Below are 15,687 nucleotides of genomic sequence, written 5' to 3' on the forward strand. Positions count from 1 at the left end.
ACGTACAACTCGTACCAATCTAGATCATCAATCAACCCAAAGATAAAGGATATCTACTCAAAACATCATAGGATGGCAACACATCATTGGATCATAATATGTGGCATAAAGCGCCATGTTCAAGTAGGGATTACAACGGGGTGCGGGAGAGTGGACCCCGTAAAAGAGATGAGGATGGTGATGGTGATGGTGATGTTGATGAAGACGATCACCGCGGCGATGATTCCCCTCTCGATGGCACTCCGGTGCCACCAAGAGAGAGGAGGAGAGGTTCTCCCCCTTGTCCTTGGCCTTCATGGCAATGATGGCCTCTCCGGGATCCTCCTCCATGGCCTCCCCCTGGATGGGGAGAGGGTCTCCCTCTGGTCCTTGGCCTTCATGGCAATGATCGCCTCTCCGAGATACTCCTCCATGGCCACCGGTGATGATGGCCCCCTCCGGCAGGGTGCCAGAGAGGGCCTAGATTGATTTCTCGTGGCTACAGAGGCTTGCGGCGGCAGAACTTCCGATCTAGGTTTCTTTCTGGAAGTTTGGGTATATATGAGAGGTGTTGGCGTCGAGAACAAGTCAGGGGGGTCTCCGGGCTGTCCACGAGACAGGGAGGCGCGCCCCCCACCCTCGTGGGCAGCCCGAGACTCTTCTGGCCCAACTCTTTGACTCTGTGGCCTACTTCTGGTCCAAAAATAAGCTTCGTCCAGTTTCAGGTCAATTGGACTCCGTTTGGTTTTCCTTTTCTGCAATACTCTAAAACAAGGAGAAAACAGAAACTGGCACTGGGCTCTAGGTTATAGGTTAGTCCCAAAAATCATATAAAATAGCATATAAATGCATATAAAACATCCAAGGTTGATAATATAATAGCATGAAGACTTCATAAATTATAGATACGTTGGAGACGTATCACGCCCCAATTTCTCCTTCTTCCTCCTCTGCTTCTCCACCGCTACCGCTTCCGCCCTCGACGTGGCCTCCCGCTCGTGCGCCTCTTGCTGCGATGGCGAAGGACAAGACGGTGGCGCTGGAGCGCGCAAAGAAGGGGTCGGCGAAGGGGAAGGGGAAGAAGACCGGCAGGAGCGGGTCGTCGTCGAGATCCGCCTTGCCACGTGGCTGGGTTCGGGGCGACTGGATCTAGTCCACAATCGAGCTGGATGACTTGCAAGATCTGGCTACGAGCGGGCTGATTGAGCATGGTTCCTAGAGGCTCCCGGGGAAGGAAACTGAGCCGCAGCCTCAGGAGGGTGAGTGTGTCTTACTCGCCACTCACGTCGACCGTGGTTTTTCTTTGCCCCCACATCCCTTTTCCCGTGCTTTTCTGAACTTCTTCGGGGCTCAACTCCACCATTTCTCTCCCAACACAATCACGTACCTCGCCGCCTTTTGTCTCCCTGTGTGAGAATTTCTTGGGCTATCGACCGCACTGGGGTCTTTTTGACCACATCTTCACATGCCGCTTGCAAACTGTGAAAAAAGCCAGCCCGAGTGAGCATAGGGAATCTATACAAACCTTCGGCCTAAGGGGAATGAGCAACAGGAGCCGTAGATCCAACACCTGATCCCCGTTGGCAACAACCACGGTAGTAGTTGCGGAACTACTGGGCCAAGAGAGGACAACCTGTTGTTCCTGCTCCTCCTTCTTCGCTTCGGGGACGGAGGTCCTACGGTAGGTAAGAGCACGCACAAGCACTTGACCGAAGGGGACCAACGCTTCTACTCCTCCACCGAGGAGCCGTTCTTGCGAGAAGCAAGGGATGTCGTGAACGGTGGGAGGTCAAAGAAAGAGAATTCACCTCTGAATACAGTGATCCTATGATCTAGATAGACTCCGTCCTTTTTTTTAGATAAGGGTGACTCAAGAAATTGGGGGTGGGACCTGCTGGCATAATGCAGGCTGGAACGTGGGAATTCGAGGTCTCATGAACGAGTTTTTCTTTCGTGGACAAACATACTTTCCGGTCTTTTTTATGGATCCTTTTAGATCTACGGGCCGGCCGTTCACATGAGCATAGGGAATCTATACTCGAGCCTTCGACTTGGCCCCTGGCAGGATAGGTGAGGAATCACTCTTGAGATCTGATCTATTGGGGCCTACAACTTCGCCAAAGCCGACTAGCATCCCTTTCCGTGGTGAACTGGCCGTCCCATACCTTCATTTTGTCTCATGTGTGTTGAACATTGTCTTCCTCGGTTTCAGCTTCACTGATGTAGGTAGGGCTGGGCGAGAAAGGGTCCCCTCTTGCCTATTAGTAAGCGGGCCTTCGATTCCACCGGGGTCTTACGGTCTCATAGAGGGGGGAGAACTACCTAACTAAAGAAGAATAGTGCTCTTTATAAATAAGAGTAGGCGTGGAGAGCTTTTTGCGGGGAAACTTGCAAGTCAAGTTTGGGGGGAGGCGGGCGTCGACCCAACCTTATGAGTATTCGGACTATAACAGTTCCGATGAACAGTCACTCACTTTTGACAGTTATACGATTCCAGAAGATGATCCAGAATTGGGTCAATCACGTTTATTAGAAGTTGACAATAGAGTGGTTGTACCAGCCAAAACTCATCTACATATGATTGTAACACCCGCTGATGTACCTCATAGTTGGGCTGTACCTTCCTCAGGTGTCAAATGTGATGCTGTACCTGGTCGTTCAAATCTTACCTCCATCTCGGTACAACGAGAAGGAGTTTACTATGGTCAGTGCAGTGAGATTCGTGGAACTAATCATGCCTTTACGCCTATCGTCGTAGAAGCAGTGACTTTGAAAGATTATGCGGATTGGGTATCCAATCAATTAATCCTCCAAACCAACTAAACCGGGGAAGCTGAAGCGGAAATGCAATTCTCGGGTGAGGGAATGGGGAAGCTCCAGGAAGGCTTCGCTCGCTCGCTCAAAAAGCTCTAACGCTCGTTTACGAGTGGAGTGCATAAGCCCTTATTGAAGTAGGGTGAGGCCTTACTACATGAGCTCGTAAGTCAAGCACGGAACGAGCCTTGTCTACGAAGCTTCGCTTCATCATCTTGCTTGCTTCTGGCGAAGCTTAACGCACTATAACATAGGCATGCATGATGGTATGGTAGGAAGACTCCTTTTAAGGCCGACCACTACATAGGAGCGATAGGAAGCCAAGCCGTCAAAAGGAAAGGCGAGCAGCCCTTATTGCAATAGCAAACGGCCTACTTATAGCCCTATTTATACCCTTTCTCGGGGACTTCTACGGGCCTTACAAGCTCAATAAATTGCAATTCTTCACCTTTTCCTCAAACAGTGGGAATGCATTTTCTTACTTGATTGACATTGACAGATATGTGTACCACACCGAACAAGCAATATGTCATATGCTTGATGTACCAGCCAAGCCAGCTCTTTTTTCTCAGTTCCCTTATCCTTAGCGCAAAAGTAAAAAGAAAATGAAAGAGAGTTTGTATTTGCAAATGAAAATGAATATGGATCTAAATAAATTAGATAATCAATAAATAAGAATTGGAATAATAGAAAAAATATCCTTCGCCCCTTATCTCTTCATCATCGTCGGTTCCGTCACTTGTGGTATTCGTTTAGAATCTTGTTGACCCTACTCGCTTACTCCTATTTTCCTTATTTCTTTTTCTACATAATTAATTAGAACTTTCTTGAAAGAATGGGGTTCTCTCTGGGGGGCGCACCCTCTCTTCCTTTTTGAGAAAGATGGGCTTGTTTTTTTTTCAATAAGTTCTATTGCGTTGACACATTTAGTATATAACATAATATATATAAGAAAAGTACTAAAGGCGAAGGGCATTCTGTTGTACAGCTACTTTGGTATAGTTACAAAGGTAACCGGTAGGTGACTGTTGAATCGACAGTAATTACGAAAGGGGGAAATAGCTCAGTTGGTTAGAGTGCTGGTCTGTCACGCCAGAAGTCGCGGGTTCGAACCCCGTTTTCCCCGCCCGATCTTTCTTTCTTCCCGAGGTCATACCTCTGCCACTTTACCCTGAGTTTCACTAAGGCATATAACCCCATTCGGGTAAGAGGAGCAAGCAGTGGGGAACATCTATTTATATGCGTGTTAGCATCAACAGCATCTTTTTGAAAGTAAATTACATCGATCCTCGGTGCTAGGTACTCAGGTAAGTAAATCCTGAGGATAGAACTAGAGCAAGTAAGCTCATCGCACTATCAAGTCAGTCAGGAACTAGTCTGCCAAGCTTAAGAAGAAGTGAAAAGTAAGCAAGTTGTCATCTAGTGAGGGCTAAAAGACACGGAGAACATCCCCCCTCTATTTGCCAATAGCTTCCGCCTTCCTCTCTTTCATTTCATGTCGGTTCAGCCGAGCCAATAGATTCCATAGGCGGGTCAGTTATAGCTGTAGTAGCCTTTGATTAGGTCCCTTCAATAGACTTTCCGTAGCTATAATTCGATAGACTTTCCGTAGCTCAGTACTGCTGATCGTTGACGCCCGCAACTGTACTTACGGCTGTACTTGTGAAAAGAGATAGAGCCGTCTCGCTGTGACTCAAAGATGGTCAAAAAGCTAATAGATGGGCCACAAAAGGTAGAGGAGAGGGGGTAAGAAGAGTAGACTTACTACTGGATACAAGATAGGGTATACAGCTAAAAGGGTGAGATAGAGGAATGAAATGAGCCAGTGAAACGGTCCACGACCACAAGTATTGAGCTATAACCATAAAACTTGGGGAGTGCCTCAAGAAAATCCATTGAAATAGAAGACCCAGGTTGTAATGGAACAGACAAAGGTTGAAGAAGACCAGCAGGAAGGGTGTGCTCACTCTTGTTGAGTTGACACACATTACAGTGAAGAACAAACTTGGAGGGAGAAAAATAAACCAGAAGGGACCCATTGTTTCTGTGCAAGTCGAACAATGATGGAAAAGCATCCAGTATGTAGCCGACATATGCCAACAACCCAAATGCACATATGCTAGTTAAGTTGAAACTCCTAAATTAAAGCGCAAGCAACAAAACTACTTTTTGGAAGGCGCGGAGCGTTGAAGAAGAGCATAGCTCGATTAACACAACTAGGGGCAATATGGTTCATTTTCCTAGAACACCACAACAAATGTCCCTACCAGCTGTTGCCAGTGAAGCTGAAACCATGGCTACCCCTCAACAAGCCTCTAGCTCTTATCCTAGGCCTGAACCGCCTGAACCTCCAATTACCGTACCATTGGTACTGAATACGACCACCACTCACACCTATTCCAGACCTTTAAACCCCTGACCACCTAGACCTCTAGTAGCAAAGCAACTAAAAGACCCAATCACAAAAATAACCCTCTCTATCCCCCTCAAAACCTTGGCACGAACACTTGTTTCCAGCCACCTATGGCCTTCCTCACAGCTCAAAACATGATAATATTATACCTAATCCTGCACCTCCACCACCACAACCAAGACCCAATTCAATACCAAATATCCAATTTTCCCAACCAATACTTTTGCCCTATGCTGGAAATTCCATGAAACCAGAAGTGCCAATATATACTTACCTTAACCAACCGCTTCCAACTCAACAGCATGACCCGTACCAATACCTGCAAGAACAAAGGCCGCAAAATCAATATCAATATGGGCAGCAGATACATCAACCTCCTAGAGTTTATTTTCCAATATTTGAAGGGGCCAGGTCTTGGATACAAAAGTGTGAACATTACTTTTCGGTGTACCAAGTTACGGATTGGTACAAGGTAGAACTTTCGGCTATGCACCTTAGGGGGAGAGCTGAAAGCTGGTACAACAGTTTCTTAGTGAATAGGGGACAAGTATCTTGGCAAGAGTGAATTCAAGAGATTGTAGAGAGGTTTGAGGTAAGAAATGTGGTTGGTGTAGTTGATGAGTTTAATCACTTGAGGCAAAGAGGAAGCCTAGAAGAGTACAAGTCACACACAATTGGCAGAATTGAGGGCTGCCATGTTGAGGTGCAATCCCTATTACGATGACAACCTTTTTCGACAAAGTTTTCTTGGGGGTAAGGGTATTGTAAATAGAGATAGATGTTTCGTCCGGCTCTGAGAAACAATTCGGCAACCCCGCTCTTCCCTTTGCCTCTTCCACATCTATTTTGGAAACTTGATTCGGTTGAGTTTGAAGCAAGGATCTAATCAGATAACACTTTGTTCTCCAATGAATGGAGGTGGAATAATTTACTGAGATAGAGAAAGCTACATCTCGACTTTATTTAAACGAAAGAAAAAGGTTAGTCCTGCTCCTAGACTTCCAATTCCAAGTAGTAGTAACGGAAAGGAACAGGTTTAGGAGAACTTTTTTTATGTCTTTCTTATAGCGATCGCTGAAAGTCAGTCAATGCCCTGGCTTCAATGAATGAAGACCGATGGGCTACGAAGTGGAGATGATGTCGTCGTGTCATTGCTCGTGATGTCTTCACCAGGATTTGACTTACCAATGTGAAAGGTACCGTGCCAGTGGTTCTATCATTTAGATAGAGAGTGATCTTTCCTTCTTGTCGAAGAAAGATATGACGTTGGGAAGGGAAAGGGAGTAGAAACGTTTTCGTAGCCTTGGGGCGAAGGGCTGAGAGTTCCGTGATCCAGTTCTTTGAGCATACATAGGTTGAGGATGGAACTCCTATAGCAATCGATGTGGAAAAAGGCAACAGCCGAGAATACAAAGCAGAAAAAGCGAGTGAGATCTTGACTTTCTATTATCATACAACATAGAAGTATTTAATCAAATCAGAAAGAGCCCTGGGATTTGACCAAAACGGCATAATTGAAAGCTCTCGTCTCAGTCGCTCGCCTAAGAAAAGGTACCGGGTTGCTCCGTGATGACGAATAAGCAACCCAGCCCAATCCTTGCTTTCATAGAAAAAGGTGAATTTACTCGAATATTCGTTCAATGACTCAATATTTAGTAATCAAATCATGCGTTTGTTAGATCATTTAGTGAGAAATAAAACGAGAATAAAGAGAGAGTCCTCACCTCAATATCGACAACAATGACCTGGCAAGTGAAGTAAAGTAAAAGCAAAGTAGAGCCCGGTTGATGTCAAACGTTTTCAAATCTTACCCACCATATCCATTCATGCACGTTACTAGATGAAAAGTAAAAAATAAAGCAATGATGGTTTTTATCAGAGCCACTTTACAATCGGTTTAGCAACTTCTTCATGCCCCTACGAACGAAATATTTGGAGTTTGACAACTGGTTGACGCCGGTTGATACTCGAATGAATATATCGCCGGTAGATACTTGCTTTTCTAATGAGGTAGACACTTTTGCATGTTAAGGTTTCCACTTCAAACCATCCAGATTTACACTTCAATTTCTCGTTGTTGACACGGTTTACACTTGACTTCATTCAAACTGACACTTATGTATCTATCTAGGCGGGCGGGCACTTAACCAAACTCAGGTTGACACAAACTATACAAAAGTCTTAATTAGGGTGTTTTTTTCCGATCAACCCGAAACTCCGAACAGAACCGACCCTGACTAGACCTTTTCCCAAGCAACTCCGAATACTGGAAAATCTGAATGAAATTCGATAAGAGAAATCAGAGCATGTTTCTAAATTTGTGATAACTACTTATTTATGAGTGAGAAATGCTTCATGCGAGCACCCTTGGCGGCCTGCTTTTGAGACAGGGAGGCCATGCTCGTATCTATGCTTTTCATCATTGGTCTGGTCTACTCGTACCCCACCCCACAAGGTACATCTTCGACTACCGTGCTTCTTATCTTGACGCTATACATTCAGTTCAGTCAGTCCCAGAGACTTATCCTTCAGAAAAAGGCAATCCACCCATATTGGACTTTTCTTCACCTGGCCTCGCGGATTCAATACCGAATTCTCTTCGCATACCGGCCTGCTAATTCCGGGATTAGCTGTTCTCAATGACTGGTGGATGCCTCTTTTCTACCTTAGAAATCCTTTTTTTATGTACCTTCTCCCTCTCTACACCTTTTTTCCGCCTCGCCGCCCAGAAAGACCTATAGAAGAAGGAAGAATTCAATCCGTATACTCCAAGCGCCGTAACTATCACACTTTCCAAGCAACCCTCCAATGAAGAAAGTGCAATTGAAACAATCAAGAACGGAAAAATAATTAGACTCCCTCGTCAATTGTTTGGATTGGAATTAGGCTCCTCTACTCTAGTCGTCCTCTTCTATTTCGGGCAGTAGCTCAGCCCGTTCCGGGCCTTCCTTTACTGAATCTATTAGTAGTTGCACTTTTCGACATATGCCTTTATTTAGGCATTGGTTGTAGGCATCCCCTTCTCTTCAAGGAATTTCTGCGCCCGGTTCCTGATCAAGTGTTGGAAAAACCGGAATATGATGCTTTCTACTTCAGCAGTAGGGTTGGCCTGAAGCCAGCCCATAGAATAGATACGGGCGTGTTCTACAGAGGAGTTCTTGTAGAACATGTTCCAATCAAACCTCTTTCCCTTCGTCTCCGGTTTTCAATACGAACAAGTGTCATCCTCTTCTCCCATCGTTTGGATGGAATACCCACGTGGAGCTGACCTTCACTTTTCAGAGACAGGGGCAAGCCGATAATTTGTAGCCTCCCTGGTTGTTTTCTGGAAATTTCAGTAGAAGTGAAGCCCTGTAGGAGCTCCCTAAGGACTCTAGCTAAGACCTTTTTGAGACCCTGGGTGACTCGCGTGGACTTATCCCCTCTCGGTAAGCCGAAGACCATATCGTCTGTGTAGTGTGCGTAATAGAAGACTACGGCCCCATCCTCTCGGACCATTACCCTTTCAAGCTTGGCATCCAATATATGGAGATAGCAGTGAATGAGGACAGGTTCAATTGGGCTTCCGAGCGGTATTCCTCGCTTCTGGCACGTGTAACTCTTACCTTTTCTATCTACGTGTGGTTTTCATGAAAACCTATTTTATCAACCTATGGACTCCTTTCAATGACAGAGTCTTTGGAGCAAATTGGTTCAGGATTCTAAGGTTAGAAAAGAGTTACCACTCAAGGGAGGAACAGGATATGTGGAAGGCTATCCCGGTGGCTCAAGACTGACCGGTATACCTGGACCAGTCTATATTGAGCCATATTCATCAATTCGTCAGGCAATTTGGCCTCACACAATGTATCCCTGTTCCACCAGACGCTTAATCAACCCTGGAACACAAGAGAACCCTTCTTATCGAAGAGAATTGCGTATTAAACAGATGAGAGAAATAGCCCTAAATATGTGCATCGAGTAAGTCATTACCTTCTATTCGATCTCCAGTATCGCTCATCAAGTACTTGATCAGATTCCTCTTTTTTCTTGCAATTGCAAAGTGGTGGAAAAAATTTGTATTTCGGTCACCATGTCGTAGCCAATTGGCTCTGCCCCGCTGGAGCCATGCTACTTCTTCTTGTTCAAACAGGTTCTCGAGCAGCAGTCAAATTGACTTCCCCTGCTTGAGCGTAATGCCCGCCCCTGGTGTGGTGGAAAAAGCCTCATTTTCTATTCCTTTTAAAGCTGCTGATGCGAGCTACCGAACAAACAAGATTAGTACAAAAAGCCACAACTAGCACTAGCTTTCGTGATTGCTTCTTTCTACCTTTCTCACTCCGGTAATTGCTCCTTCTCCAAAATATCACTACGGACAAGATGAGCTAATAGAAAAAGTTAGGGCAACAGATGATAGCGACTCGCCAGACTCGAACTGGCATAGGCGGATCGGATCAAACGAAATTAGCCTTTCTTCCATCAACAGGAATCGCTTTGATTTCGCAGTTCAAGAGGATGGTGGGGGCAACCTCTCTACATCTGCGGGCCGGTAGGCCAGCCAACTAACTCTTCAAATGAAGAACTGATTACTCCACATCTATGAACCTATCATTCCCTGCCCTTGCCCATTATTTCTTTTTGTATCACGCTAGGACTTTGCCTCTTTTTTTGAGGAAAAATATGGAAGTAGAATCTCCTCTCTTTTAGAGGCGTCTTCCAAATCCAATTTAAGATCAATGAGGTCTTTCAGAGAGCCGCTGCTCTTTCCATTAAATTCTAGGATCTCTTCGATCCTATGCGCAAAAGCAAGGTGTGAGCCCGCGACCCCTCGATCGCTCTCAGAGTCAATCGGCCCAAACCGGGTTATGAGCTCAACGAAAAAAAAGTATTTTTAGAAATTGCCTGCAAAACCGCCTTGCGAGCGTTAGCGTCAGCGTCAGCGCCATCTCCCGATGGATATTTTTTGCGCATCTCCAATAGCGCCTTGGCCCTATTTTCTTCTTCGTCTATTGGGGAAGAAGAAGAGGTGGAGTAGCAGGCGGATCTCATCCCTCCTGCGGACTTCCCCGTACTCAAAGTGACTCTGAGAGATTGCGCTTCTCTACCAATCGCATTCTGTTCAAGAATCACTGTTTTCATGATCGAATGACGAAATAGATATACGAACTGTATAGGATCATTCGCTGGGATGGGATAAGTGATTCTTTTATAGGATTCCCATGGGATCGTAGAATCAACTAAGGATGGAATAGGTATTTGTGATCGATCAGCTTCCAGTATGACCGAAGACTTTCTATCTGCATTCAGAATAACCACACAATCAGGTTGTTGGTTCAACCCAAAATTGATCTTCTTCTTTCTTGAACGGAATTTTTTATTATTTGCAAAAGAATTGGTCAAAAACGCCCCGACCTTCCATTGAGAATCATCGAAACAATGAGAATTCACATTTCTTAAATAGCTTCTTAAATAGCTCGCCATTTCTTCCGTTATCTCATAAATAAATAAATGATTGGTCTTTAAAAAGAAGGAACGGCCTTTTTGACGACTAGGAGATCCTATAAAATGAAGAGCGTTTCGTAAACAAATCAGTGTCTTGTCTGAATCGAGAATAGCAATTCCATTTCTTGAACCACGGATATAGACTTTGAAATGGTGATCAGCTACCCGACGGTCGAGATGTGCATTCGTACAAAGTAATTTAGTACAGACTATCGAAAGCATTGTCATTTTGCGATTTGAGTTCCGGAGATACAGGTGGTAAGTTATGGGTAATGCGGGGGAACTTTAAGACGAGATAGAATACCTAATATGGGAGTGGTTTAAGTGAGAGAATAGCTCCCTTACCAAACCAACTGAGCTATTTGCCATGTTTTTGACAAATGACCTAACTTTGATGTGATGTGCCCGGCTAGCCCGGATCATTCTTAGAGCAGTCGAGGTTACCGGAATTACGGCCTTCCGTACAAGAACTGGCACTATTGTAACTCGCTCTGGGCCTCCTGCCTTCTCGAAAGAAACTGGCTTTTGAAGAAATTACTCTATTTTACGCATTTAGTTGAAGCGGATTCAAAGAGCTCTATCGAGCAAGGAAGGAGTATACTATACTGTAGCTGGATAAGCTAGATACCAAAACTTTGATAAAGATTGAGGCAACCCATTTGAGGAAGAACCGGACGGACCCCTGTGGAGATGGCATAAACAATCCTTTGACGAACTTTCTGGTTAACATAGAATCTATGAGTTTTTTCTTCTAATTACTACTACTAACATTATTCAATCTGGTATCCAAGAATTTATTAAGCTCATCCCGCAAGCACATGTACACATCTTGGATTTTACCGTCTTAAGATGGAAGAAGATTCGTTCTCCTACCCATTTCTAAGTTAAGCAAGAGATAACTCATAATTTGATATGCACTCGCACTCGCATCTTGGGTCACTGGAACCTGATGATAATTACTCACTCCTTCATCCTGAGAAAGGATCTTGGCTATGAAAAAAAATGGATCACTAGCTTGCGCAGCAAATTGAATGAAACTTTCGTCCGAAGTAAACATTTCAGTCTGGTGTTCGTTATACCATTTAAGGGCATCATCTAAGTTCGAAAACTTTGGATACTTAAAGGCTGCAGCACATGCTAAGTGTTGACTGAGATTCTTTTTTTCCGACAGGTGGTTTTGTGCTTGAGGTTGAGGATGATCGGCAGAAAAGAGTAATAAACTTTTTGACAAATCACGCTCATGAAAATGCAATACACCTGAACGGTAGATTCTACCACGGAAGTCCATGAATGCTGGCAAATAGAATTGATAACCTTCGTATGCTGACGCAAGTCTTATTACAAAATCTTCATAACTAGCCTGCTGCACCTGTTTTAATAATTTATTTAACAGTATGTTATAGCTACAAGCATTATTAATACCTTTGACGTTATTGAAGTAGCACTCCCTCAATATGTTTGAGGCTTCTGTCGGATTCACGCGAGCCAGAGCATTTGGTAAAAGAAGCCCACACTCAACTAAACATTGACGATTCTTTTCCAGAAATCTAAAGAGCCTTTTGTTTATTTCAAACGCTTGAGACTGAAGCCCATTCAAAATATCACACATCTGCTTGTATTCTTTTTTATGTAACTTTATATAGAAGTGGTTTAAGTCATGGGAAGTTAATAGCCGAAAGTGATTCTAGATATCCCCCGTGGGTTTGCATAAGTAACCTCCTATCAGATCCGATAATGTATCAGGATCAGACCCCCTCTCTGCTGGTTGCCAATCCAAGGGTTTGCAAAGCATCGGAAGATTGAGTTTGATAGGGAGCAGATTTATGTTCAAATTGCACATAACATAACAAGAATTCTCTATATACCCTTGACCTTTCTTAAGAACCAGCACTGGATCTTCTTTTGTTACTCCCCTATCTGTTGATATATGTAGAACATTTCTTTCAATCATGAATTGGAGCAAGTATTTCCCGATATCATAATGACACTGAATTTTTTTCTTTTTCTCTTTTTTGCTAGCACCTTTGGGCTGAACAACATCCTTAACTGATTCTACCTTACTAGTGAGTACTGCTTCCACCTTACCACTACCTGGTGCTTTGTATTGTAGAAACCTTGCTTGTTCTCGTACAGTTGAATTAAGTTGATCTATAAATCTAGCTGCCTTAACTGCGGATGATTCCTGAAGAGTGTTGAATACCAAGCCTAGTACATGAATCATGATAGCCTCAAGCGTATAGATACCAAACATCTTAAGCATAGGTAAGCTACTTGGTAGGCAACCCTTTAGATATTGCTTAGCGTTAGGCTGATCTTTATTAATCAAGAACTTTACTATGTTAGGAGTTACTTTAAATAGATTATCCTCATCGAACTTCATTGTGCAATTTGCAATTTGATTCTGTAAATCTATTAATTCAGTATCGGAAAACACACCATTTTGATTCTTCTTTTCATTAATCAACAACTTTCTAACATCATCCTGATACATATCAACATTAGAAGTCTTTTTCGTTTTGTCAATATCCAACAGCTTAGCGTAGTAATCGTTCCAGAACTCCTTAATAATACGTGCATTTTGCAAAGATTTCTCATTCTCAATGCTATCATCATATGTCTCGGAACAATAAAATAGAACCTGCATACTTTTATTTGTTACCCTTACTAAACCGCAGTAAGGATACGAATACGACTGAAATAAACTACTAGAATCTAAATATAAGGAAAGGATCAGAATAAGTACTAATGCTCTGTATAATACTTTTCCCCGAGCGATGGTTTAGCGGATTCGGAATTGTAACCAAGCATCCCGGGTTCTATACCCGATTCAACACTAGAGCATGCAGCCGATCCTGGATACATAACTATATAAAGTGTGCAGTTTTGGATCTTTATTGGTAGCCAGTCTTTCACTTCTGCCTCTCCACTCCCATGCCTTTCTTGGTCGGACCAACCCAACCGGCGATTTTCGACAAGTCTTTCTGCTTAGAGCAAGAAGCGGAACCAAAATAAAGCTTTCTTTATTTTCATTTATGGATAACCAATCCATTTTCCAATATAGTTGGGAGATTTTACCCAAGAAATGGGTACATAAAATGAAAAGATTGGAACATGGGAATAGATCTTATACCAATACTGACTACCCATTTCCATTGTTGTTCTTTCTAAAATGGCATACCTATACAAGGGTTCAAGTTTTGATCGATATTTGCGGAGTGGATCATCCCTCTCGAAAACGCAGATTTGAAGTTGTCCATAATTTACTGAGTACTCGGTATAACTCACGCATTCGTGTACAAACAAGTGCAGACGAAGTAACACGAATATCTCCGGTAGTCAGTCTATTTCCATCAGCCGGCCGGTGGGAGCGAGAAGTATGAGATATGTCTGGTGTTTCTTCCATCAATCATCCGGATTTACGCCGTATATCAACAGATTATGGTTTCGAGGGTCATCCATTACGAAAAGACTTTCCTCTGAGTGGATATGTGGAAGTACGCTATGATGATCCAGAGAAACGTGTGGTTTCTGAACCCATTGAGATGACCCAAGAATTTCGCTATTTCGATTTTGCTAGTCCTTGGGAACAGCGTAGCGACGGATAATTCCGAATCTACATAGGTCTAGTCCAGGGGACAAATCAATAGGAAATGCTATTTGCTTCTTAAGAAGAAGAACTTTTTTGAAATGAAAGAGTTTCCACGGGCGTCGGATATCATTTCTTCAAATAAGGAAGAAGTGTTATCGAAGGCTTTCCTTCCATTCTTCCTAGTATGGAAGAAGTAAAGAAAAAGTACTGCGTCTCGATCTATACGAAAGGGCACTGGTTTTTTCTTTCGGTTTCATTGATAGCAGAAGAGTACGCTAGCTAGCGGAGCCTGAAAACGCTTGCTTGCGCCCCACCCCTACGGAAACTATTGCCTATGCTTGCTGCTCGCTCAGTGTCAGTAGAAGGGAAGAAAAGATGGTCACTCCTTTTAGGAACATGGCGAGCCTTACTTACGACTGTTGCACTTCACTCGCTGCTCGTTCATTCACTTGCTCATGAACTCGCTGCTTCGCCAGAAGCGACTAGTCGCCTCCTTTCCTCCGCCGAAAGATGCTTAGCCAGAAGCGACGAAGGAGGGGAGCTGGGGAAGGCCGACGATGGCAATGAGGGGGAAGCTGTCGTAGAAGCTTTGCCCCTTGCTTTACATAAATTGTTATGAACTTACTAAATGACCTTATTTATTCTCCCGGAACGCTAGCAAATCTAATAGTTCCATCTGCTCTTCTTAACTTAAGAACGAAGGCCGCCATCCTTCTTATTCAGGAACCCTTTGTTTGAGGAGGGCGTATCCCCGGGAAGGGGAGAGTGGCCGAGCGGTCAAAAGCGACAGACTGTAAATCTGTTGAAGGTTTTCTACGTAGGTTCGAATCCTGCCTCTCCCACTTGTTGTAGACTTAAGAGAAGAGAAAGTAGGCGGAAGCCTAGGAGGGCCAACCGAGCGAAGCTCTTTTTTTTTTGCCGTGCCGTGAAGTGCAATTTTCTCGTATGCGTTTTAGAGAGGTTGTCGAAAAAAGACGATCTATAGAGATTCCCCATCTATATCCAATCGAGAATAGAAGCGAGTCGCTTCCGGCGTCGGCTTGTAGTCTCTGCAGTCGGCACACGCACGCGCCCGCCATCATGCCTCCTTGGTTCGGGACGAAGCCAAGCGAGACATACGGTAGACGAAGGAAGCGCCCACCCAGCAGGAGGGCTAAAACCTGTAGTTTTGAAGTTGCAAACTCCAGCTTCGAAGCTGGAGTGCTTTAGCCCTTTTTTAAGCAAGAATCACCGTCTTGAGCGCCTTGCGCGCTCAAGAACAAGCAAGGGATGAGCGCTTTGTTGCTAAAGCGGATACGTTTTCTTGCTGGGGAAGGCTAGTTTGATCGAGGATTGGAGAGGAGGGAGAGGTGGAATAAAAAGCTCGGGGTGGATTTTGGAGTCTTTGTGCGAGCCGTATGCGGTGAGAGTC

General features: G+C 44.1%; 2 non-coding genes and 1 pseudogene across 2 annotated transcripts; 2 read left to right on the plus strand and 1 right to left on the minus strand.

The window, feature by feature from the left end:
- Positions 1 to 3,845: 3,845 nt before the first annotated feature.
- On the plus strand, positions 3,846 to 3,919 carry TRNAD-GUC (transfer RNA aspartic acid (anticodon GUC)). Its single transcript has one exon. It is a non-coding gene; the product is annotated as a tRNA-Asp (tRNA).
- A 5,894-nt stretch (positions 3,920 to 9,813) lies between these two features.
- LOC141025579 (small ribosomal subunit protein uS2m-like) lies at positions 9,814 to 12,153 on the minus strand (annotated as a pseudogene).
- A 2,882-nt stretch (positions 12,154 to 15,035) lies between these two features.
- TRNAY-GUA (transfer RNA tyrosine (anticodon GUA)) lies at positions 15,036 to 15,118 on the plus strand. The gene has a single exon. It is a non-coding gene; the product is annotated as a tRNA-Tyr (tRNA).
- Positions 15,119 to 15,687: the final 569 nt, after the last annotated feature.

The sequence above is a fragment of the Aegilops tauschii genome, chromosome 6 (genome assembly GCF_002575655.3).
Source record: "Aegilops tauschii subsp. strangulata cultivar AL8/78 chromosome 6, Aet v6.0, whole genome shotgun sequence".
Classification (NCBI taxonomy): Eukaryota; Viridiplantae; Streptophyta; class Magnoliopsida; order Poales; family Poaceae; genus Aegilops; species Aegilops tauschii.